At 38.7% G+C, this 9,721-nt stretch overlaps 1 pseudogene; it reads right to left on the reverse strand.

Annotated features, from left to right (window-relative positions):
- Positions 1 to 8,518: 8,518 nt before the first annotated feature.
- On the reverse strand, positions 8,519 to 9,358 carry LOC141498888 (cyclin-G1 pseudogene; annotated as a pseudogene).
- Between the last annotated feature and the right edge of the window lie 363 nt (positions 9,359 to 9,721).

The following is a 9,721-nucleotide window of genomic DNA, read 5'->3' on the forward strand; positions in this document are numbered from 1 at the left end:
CTTGATCTCAACAGAGTGATATCATTTTGATCTTGGAGAAAGTACAACCAACCAAACCCTCCACATCTATACACAGATATGGTCAAACCTTTGATCTTACTATCACACACAGGGTTGCATTTGCTTGTTCATCAGTTCTGAAATTCTTTTATCTGATTACAGTCTGTTGTTATTCCACCTCTCCTACCTCACAACCCTGAACCCTACTCTTTGTTTTCTGTATTAATGCCATTCATTTTTAAATATAAATATTTCATTTGTTTTCCAATTATATAAAATAGGAGTTTCTATGTATCATTTTTCTAATGTTTTGAATTTTACAATTCCCCCCCCAACAACACACAGAAGTCAGTCTGATAATCCTTACGTTGTTTCCATGCAACACCTTGGTCAAAATTGAATGTGTTGAGAGAAAAATCATATCCTTGAGGTAAAATAAAATATAAGAGATAGCAGGGCAGCTGGGTTGCACAGGGGATAGAGCACCAGCTCTGGAGTCAGGAGGACTTGAGTCCAAATCCTGCCTCAGATACTTAATTACCTAGCTGGGTGACTTTGGGCAAAACGTTGCCTTGCAAAAACAAAAACAACAACAAAAAGATATAGCAAACTTATGTAGTTCATAAGACAACTTTTTTTTTTTTAAATTGAAGGTAATAGTCTTTGGTCTTTGTTTAAACTCCACAGTTCCTTCTTTGGATACAGATGGTACTCTCCATCACAGATAACCTAAAATTGTCCCTGATTATTACACTGATAAAATGTAACTCTATTCACTTTTAACTCCATCCTCACTTCTTTCCCAGGTATTCATAACAGACTTTCCTTCTCTATCCTGAGTTTATTTTGACACTCTTTATTTCTTCTCTAAAATCCCTTGTCCAGTGCTCCTATTGAAACTCTCCAACTGCCAAAATTTAGCCCAGGAAAGCTCTTGTCATTCACTGTATTTCTGCTTTTTTATGTGTTGTTGAATGAGGCTGGAGAAAATAATGAAACAAGGATTAACTGGTCTGCTACAAATTTATACTACATAATATCAATTGGATTCTCATAGTAACAAGGTACTCCTTTTAGACCTCCCTAATCATTTGACAATTCCACTTACCCAAAAGGCATTTCCAAAATTTTCTAAAATTCATCCTCAAATTTCTCAGAGGTTGCCCTCCCTCCACTCTTTTTTTTTAAATTTTTTTTTACTTTATTTTTTATTCTCATTTTGTACAAATGTTTTTCTTTACATTAATAAGATATACTTGTTTACAAGTAAACAAAATACCCCTCCCCCCATTGAATATAGATAGACTTGCTTGGGCAAAAAAGTAAAGGGGGGAGAAAAAAATTAAAATTAAAAAAAATAATAGTAATAATTGTAGGTATGGCCAGGTGGTGCAATGGACGAAGCATCAGCCCTAGAGCCATGAGCACCCGAGTCCATATCCAGCCTCGTAAACCCAATAATCACCCAGCCATGTGACATACAAGCCACCCGATCCCCACTGCCCTGCAAAAACCAAAAAGAAGAAAAAAAGACCCAAAATAAAATAAAATAGTAATATTAGTAGGGGTGGCTGGGTGGCAGACAGAGCATTGGCCCTTGAGCCAGGAGCACCTGGGTCCAAATCCGGCCCCAGACACCCAATGATCACCCTGCTATGTGGCCCCAGGCAGGCCACCCAGCCCCACTTGCCCTGCACCCTCCCCCAAATAATAATAACAAAAAATGTGTTTCAGTCTTTGTTCCAACACCATCAACTCTGTTGTGTGTGGATCACATTCTTTATGATAAGTCCATCACAAAAGTTACTTCCATATTTTTCCAACGTTGCCATTGCTGATCGCAACTCCCTCCTTTCTTATTTCTCCACTACCATGTACTATATTTCCTCTCTCCTTTCACTCTGACTCTGCTGTAGGGTCGCTGAGTGGCGCAGCAGACAGATCCCTGGCCCTGGGGCCAAGAAGCCCTGAGCCCCCATACCACCCCTTAGACCCAGAATCCACCTGGCCCTATGGTCCTGGGCAAGCCATCCAATCCCAGCCCCTTGCAAGAAGTAAAAAAAAAGAAAATGTGTTATATCTGACCACTGTCCCCTCATGGTCCATCCTCTCCTCCTTTATTTACATCCCCACCCCTTCCCCCTGCTCCCCCCTCCTTCTTACTCCAGTTGTCTATACCCCAATGAGTATACCTGCTGTTTCCTCTCCTAGCCACCTCTGATGAGAGCAAAGGTTCCCTCATTCCCCCTTGCCTCCCCCCTTCCATATCATTGCAATAGCTCAATGTAATAAAAAAAATCTTATTATGTGAAATAGCTTGAACTATTCCCCCTCTCCTTTTTCTTTCTCCCATTCCATTTCCCTTTTTTTCTTATTGACTCCATTTTTATACCATATTTTATCTTCGAATTCAGCTTTCTCCTGTGCTTCAACTATAAAAGCTCCCTCTACCTGCTCTTTTAACTGAGAAGGTTCATATGAATATTATCAGTATCATTTTTCTATACATGCAGTTCATCCTCATTAAGTCCCTCCTATTTTCCCCCTCTCCTCCAATCTCCATGCTTCACCTGAGTCCTGTATCTGAAGATCAAACCTTCTGTTCAGCTCTGGCCATTCCAAAAGGAACCTTTGAAATTCCCCTGGTTCATTGAAAGTCCATCTTTTTCCCTGGAAAAGGACATTCAGCCTTGCTGGGTAGTTCATTCTTGGCTGCATTCTAAGCTCTTTTGCCTTCTGGTATATTGTATTCCAAGCCCTACGAGCTTCCAATGTAGCTGCTGTTAAGTCCTGTGAGATCCTGACTGCAGCTCCACGATATTTGAACTGTGTCCTTCTGGCTGCTTGTAATATTTTCTCTTTGACTTGGGAGTTCTGGAACTTGGCTATAATATTCCTGGGGGTTGGTTTTTTGGGATCTCTTTCTTGGGGGGATTGGTGGATTCTCTCCATTTCTATTTTGCCCTCTGCTTCTAGAACATCAGGGCAATTTTCCTGTAGTAATTCCTTGAAAATGATGTCAAGGCTCTTTTCCTGATCATGACTTTCAGGTATTCCAATAATTTTCAAATTATCTTTCCTAAGTCTGTTTTCCATATCAGTTGTTTTTTCAATGAGATATTTCACATTTTCTTCTAATTTTTCATTTTTTTGGTTTTGAAGTATTGATTCCTGATTTCTGTTAAATTCATCAATCTCCCTGAATTCTATTCTTTGTCTGAAGGATTTATTCTCCTCAGAGAGTTTTCTTATCTCTTTTTCCATCTGGCCAATTTTGCTTTTTAAAGCATTCTTCTCCTCTAACTTTTTGAACTGTTTTATCCATTTGACCTAAGCTGGTTTTTAGCATGCTATTTTCTTCAGCATTTTTTTGGATTTCCTTGACTAAGCTGCTGACTTCATTTTCATGTTTTTCCTGCATCTCTCTCCTTTCTTTTCCCAGTTTTTCTTCTAACTCTCTCATTTGATTTTCAAAGTTTTTTTTGAGCTCTATCATAGCCTGAGCCCAATTTCTGTTTTTCTTGGAGTCTTTAGATGCAGGAGCTTGTGCTTCCTCATCTTCAGACTGAGTATTTTGATCCTTCTTGGGCTCATTTGCAAAATATTTCTCAATGGTCTTCCTCTTGTTTCTTTGTTTGTTCATTTTCTCAGCCTAAGCCTGTTTTTTGGGGGTGCTTCCTGAGCTTTTGGGATACTCCCACAAGGGTCTCAGTGTGTGAGGCTCTGTCCTCCCTCTTGGTCTGTGAATGACCATAAGCGCCCCCCTCTGCCATGGGGCTGAGGTGGGGGGGGGGCTCTGCTGTTCTATGGTGGGGCCTAGACTGGGATGAGGATCTGAATGTGGTCAGAGCCCCAGAGTCCTGTTCCAGGGGCAGAGGACAGAAGAGCTCTGCAGTCTCTCTCTCACTTCACTCCCCTCCCTCAGCTCAATGGGCTCATGCCCTGGGGGCTCCTGCTCCACCTGCTTCTGTTTCCGGGTCTAGGCTGCCTAAAGACCCAGGCTGCTGGCTGTGCACCCTGAGGGCTGGGCTCCACGTGCTTGCCCTGGCAGAGGTCCCCCGCTGCTCCCCCACTCCATGCCGGTGCTCCCCGGGGTGCAGCCCAGGAGACTCCCCTGCTGCTGTGAGCTGAGGCTCCCAGTGCCCTGGGGCTGCCTCCGGGAGGCTGAGGTTCTTTGGCTGTGGTGGGCCACCCCTCTTCCGGGCCGCCCCTCCAACCCCGGGGAGCAGAGCCTTTCTGCTCTTTTCTAGGTTTCCTTGAGTAGGAGAACTGCCTCACTGGGTCCCTTTGTGGGTTCTGTCTCTCGAAAATTTAGTTAGAGTCCTTAGTTTATGAGTTTTTATCAGAGAGCTCCTAAGACTGGATCCCTTCATGTCACCATCTTGGCTCCGCCCCCCTCCACTCTTTCAGTTGAAAACTTTGTCTCATATTTCATTTTTTTTAGATTTTTCAAGTCAATGTGGTTAAGTGGCTTGCCCAAGGCCACATGACTAGGTAATTATTAAGTGTCTGAGGTTGGATTTGAACCCAGATACTCCTGACTCCAAGGCCGGTGCTCTATTCACTGCACCACCTAGCGCCCCTGTCTCATATTTCATTAAAAAAATAAGACCATTCCCTAAAAATTCCCTTGTCTCTCACTTAGATGCCTTCTGCTACTATCTTGACTTTCATCCCTGTATCATATGAAGAGGTGGCTCTTCTTGCTGAGATAATACCCTCTATAATCACAAGAAATCACATTCCATCCTGTCTTCTCCAGTATATTCCACCCTCCCATTCCCATCATCACTCTCTTGCTTATCTTTAATCTCTCCCTATGTACTAGTTAATTTCCTACTACTAATTTCCCACAAGTCAAATAACATCAATTAAAGTATTTATAAATACTTTAATCTCTTTCTTCTTCCTTTTCTTCCTTTTTTTTTTGCATTTTAATAGTTTTATTGAAAGGTCACTTTCCCTTTGGGTCACTAGCAAGATACTTTGTTAGCTTACTTCAGCCTTCTTAAGTTTGTACTGATGAATTAGAAATTCTTCAATGAATTGGGTGTGTAGGAGCAATTGAAGAGTTCATTTGTAAAACTTTTTACAAAATTAAGCATAAGACTCATGAGCTGTGGTCCTTTGCTTTATTTATTTCATTTTTTCTCTACAACATGCTGTCAAAGGGAAATTTATTTGAATCAGTTACAGCTATTGTGGAAGTTACGCTATATATTGCAATGATGTTCTTCCAACCCTCTGTGTCATCTACAACTAGCCTTATATGCTCCAAACTATCACATAATTAGTCAAATTGCTGCTTACTTGAACCTAGGTAGACATCTTGCTTTAAGTCTCTCTAGGTTGAATTGTTACAGGACTATTATGACAATAGCATATCCCAAAAGTATTGCTTTTAAATACAAAGTTCAATACTAATGGTTCAGTTACAGTCTGGCAGTAATCCTTATTTAACAGCTCAAGAGTGTTAACATTTTTATTTCACTTTTATTTGCACTTCATGTCATATTTACTCCAGTTCCATAAGCTTTTGTTTCTTTAGTTTTTTATGGAATATCTTTGTCTTTTGAGAAACTTCCTTTTCTAATTTTGGAAGAATTTGTTCCTTTTCAATATTATCTCAATATGGCAAGGAGAACTTATGTATGGGTTATAAGAATAACCTTGCATTTTGGGCACCTTGTTAACCTGGATAAGTCTCAATGACAATCCTTCAGTTCTGTGTTGCTCTCTGCATTTTTGAGCATATGCTGCTAGAGCTCAGTTGGGCCAAGGACCCTATGTCCTACCCCATTGCTTGCAAGGGAACATATTATTTCTTCAATGTTTCACCTTTAAAATACTTAGTAGCTTTTCAGATATGCTTTTCCTTTGTAGCTTGGACTATTTCATGAATGTTTTTGAAGAGGATTCAATTTGAACCCCTTGACTTGCATGATTTTGTGGGATTACTACCTCACCATTTAAATAATTACCTTCAATGACTCAAGGGAAGAGAACATTAGAACATATTGCTTTAGAACACAGCTGAGGTTTCAGATTGGCAGACTATAAGAGTTGCTTGTACAATAAAAAATAATTTTCTTAGAAAGATTTTTTTTTTAAAAAACTGATATCTTATTGTCTGATCTTGCTGTCTCTTATGTTTTATGTTTCTACCTTAAGGATATGATTTCTCTCTCATCACACTCAATTTGGATCAACTTATACCATGGAAACAATGTAAAGACTGACAAATAATTGCCTTCTGTGGGGGGTGAGGGAGGGAAGTAAGATTAGAGGAAAAAATTGTAAAACTCAAAATAAATAAAATCTTTAATAAAAAAAGAAAGATTTTTTTTATTTTGAGTGTTACAATTTTCCCCCTATTCTTGCTTCCCTCCACCCCCCCATCCCCCCACAGAAGGCATTCTGTTAGACTTTACATTGTTTCCATGGTATACATTGATCTCAGTTGAATGTGATGAGAGAGAAAACATATCCTTAAGGAAGAAAAATAAATGATAAGAGATAGTAAAGTTACATAATAAAATAATGGTTTTTTTCCTAAATTGAAGGTAATAGTCTTTGGCCTTTGTTCAAACTCCACAATTCTTTCTCTAGATATAGATGGTATTCTCCATTGTAGATACCCTAATATTGTGCCTGACTTTTGCACTGATGGAATGAACAAGTTCATCAAGGTTGATCATCACCCCCATATTGCTGTTAGGGTGTACAATGTTTTTCTGGTTCTGTTCATCTCACTCAGCATCAGTTCATGCAGATCCTTCCAGACTTCCTTGAATTCCCATCCCTCCTGGTTTCTAATAGAACAATAGTGTTCCATGACACATATACCACAGTTTGTTATGCCATTCCCCAACTGAAGGACATTCACTTAATTTCCAATTCTTTGTCACCACAAACAGGGCTGCTATGAATATTTTTGTACAAGTGTTTTTACCCTTTTTCACAATCTTTTCAGGATATGGACCCAGTAGTGGTATTGCTGGATCAAAAGGTATGCACATTTTTGTTGCCCTTTGGGCCTAATTCCAAATTGCTCTCCAGAAAGGTTGGATGATTTACAGTTCCACCAACAATGTAAAACAAATAATTTTTCTTAGAGGCTAGATATTGAGATAAAAATCATTCTGTATAAAATTTTGCATACCATATCACTTGTGTGAGGACTAATATCACCCAACCTACCGTAAAAGAGATTGAGGCAGAGCTCTGAACCAATGGAACTTTATTATTTATCTTTTTTTTTAGGTTTTTGCAAGGCCAATGGGGTTAGGTGGCTTGCCCAAGGCCACATGGCTAGGTAATTATTAAGTGTCTGAGACTGGGTTTGAACCCAGGTACTCCTGAATCCAGGGCCAGTGCTTTTATCCACCTGGCCACCTAGCCGCCCACTTTATTATTTATCTAATGAAAATCTAAGGAAGTGGACCTCAAGTCTTTCTCCCCTTCTTCCAGAACCTTGTTCATATAGGGTTTGATACTCAAATATGCCACAGAGGCATGGTGAAATGCAGAATTTCATTGGTTAAAGACATTGCTCTTGAAAGCCAAACTAACATGTTAACAGATTGGGTGAAGCTTGGAGCACTCTACTAAGTGGTCATAAGACCACTAACAAAGTGGTCACCTGCTCATTTTGGACAAAAGAGAATGATCCAAAGGTATAAAAATAAACTGGAAGATTTTCCATATAGTTGAGTAACCTCTGCCACAGTGGGCTTGGTCACCATTGAGAAGGAAAAACAAGGATGGAGGACCTCTCAGCTTCCTATGATGAAGCAAGTGATCTTACAACTGACAATATTCAGAACTTATAATCACCATCCCTGTGGAAACATATAGATTTGATATTAATTGGAATCTAGTAGGAGTCCAAATGAATTATTTCCTCACACCTCTTCCCTAGAACAATGTTGAAGATTACTTAAATTTAACAAGTATGTATATAACTTTAATAATATTTTATAAGCAAATTTTGATGAAAAATATGCCAAAAAAGAAATCTTTGGAGTCATTGGATTATCTAGTTGTATAAGACTTTAACAGGATTGTTTATACTGCCTCAAAGACTAGTAAACCTTACTATGCTAAAGTTTATCATACCATTTTTCTGCAATTGGTCTGTTTTGACATGAACTTGCATCACAATTCAAATGACACCAACTGAAGTCAATCACATATTGCTATCAATACTTATAATCAAGATATTGTTCTAGGTACTACTAGACTGGAGTAGTATTAACTGTCAATTCAAAGTATAATCTCACAACCTTATTCCACATTAGGGTTTCATATTTGAGATTTAGTTTTTACAAACATTCTTCAAAAAGGATCATAATTTAATCCTGAACACATTTGTAACTGCTTTCTTCTTGTCTGAAAACATCAGTGCTAAATCAAGTTTCAGACTTCACAACTTAAATCCATTCTAATACTGGAGTTCACAGGTCTGATGTGAAATAAGTCTTCAAAATAGTTGAAATTCTTCACCATAAGAATCTTGTTAATATCCTATTTCAGGGATTGTTGGAAGATGAGTAATTTTGTAATAAGCAGGCTTCAATTTATGTGCAGTATGCCCAGACACCATCTACTTCAACTTCTGAACATTTGGTTTGTTTGATGAGTATTCAGTTAGGCACTTTGCTACAAATTCCTTCCAGAAAGTCAGAACTCTACAATTTATCTTAGAATGTTTTTGAAGACATTTTACTTTTGTCAAGTCTATAAATTTCTGTGCTTGAATCTCCATTGCAACTATAGACAATGCCAATAGAAAAGACTTTGCTTTAGAAAACAATCCTACAGTGACATGCCTTAAGCTGAACTTCTAATCTTTCAAAACTCTGCTCCTTTTTCCTTTCAAATGGTAAGTTTTCATGAATGAGTGAATAATAGATCTGTAGAAACTGAAAGGCAATAATAGCTTTGACTTTCCAACATACCTTCTCTAATACAATCTTTTTCCATTCTAATCAGGTCAGAAACTATGAATATGTTTTGGTTTATTTGGATCAAATCAGTGACTAAAGGGACACATCTCTCTTCCTCAGTCAATTTTATAGCCAGATAGAAGGAACTCAATCTGATACATCCAATATATTTGGTCTGTACCTTCATTTTGGATAGAAATCTATCCAGTAAATTAACAGCTAGTGAAAAAGTTTCCGAGTCAAAACCAAAGAATTGAATTAGGATATTCTTTCACTTCTAAGTGTCTCAGTCTTTCCGTCATCTGGTGGCCATTAACAATGGACTTAATTTGAAGCCACAGACTTTTAGAGGACATCTTGATCCCTGTTTCAACAGAAAATTCAGCTGGTGCAGAGATTATGAACTTCATTGTTACCAGTGTCTCTATCATCTTTAACTCCTCAGGATTGCTCTTCCTCTTTAGCAAGCCTCCTCATCCTTCCGATACCTTCTCCTCCCAGAGCAGATGAGAGGGGCTTGGTGGGGGTATAATAGATAGGGTTTTTGTGGCAGTGACTCCAGTCAGTTGAGAATGATGCCATTCCCAGGTAGTAGAGTGCTGTCTCTTCCTCACTTTAAAAAAAACCCTAAAAGTATAACTTATTCTTTCATCTCTGCTAGTTATGGTTGCATTTCTTCTCCTTTTTATAACTAAATTCCTTGAAATTGTTGTATACTATCAGTGCCTCCTTATTCTTTTATTTTCTGTAGTCCAGTTTTCAACATCATCAAA

The sequence above is a fragment of the Macrotis lagotis genome, chromosome X, assembly GCF_037893015.1.
Source record: "Macrotis lagotis isolate mMagLag1 chromosome X, bilby.v1.9.chrom.fasta, whole genome shotgun sequence".
NCBI classification, from domain to species: Eukaryota; Metazoa; Chordata; class Mammalia; order Peramelemorphia; family Peramelidae; genus Macrotis; species Macrotis lagotis.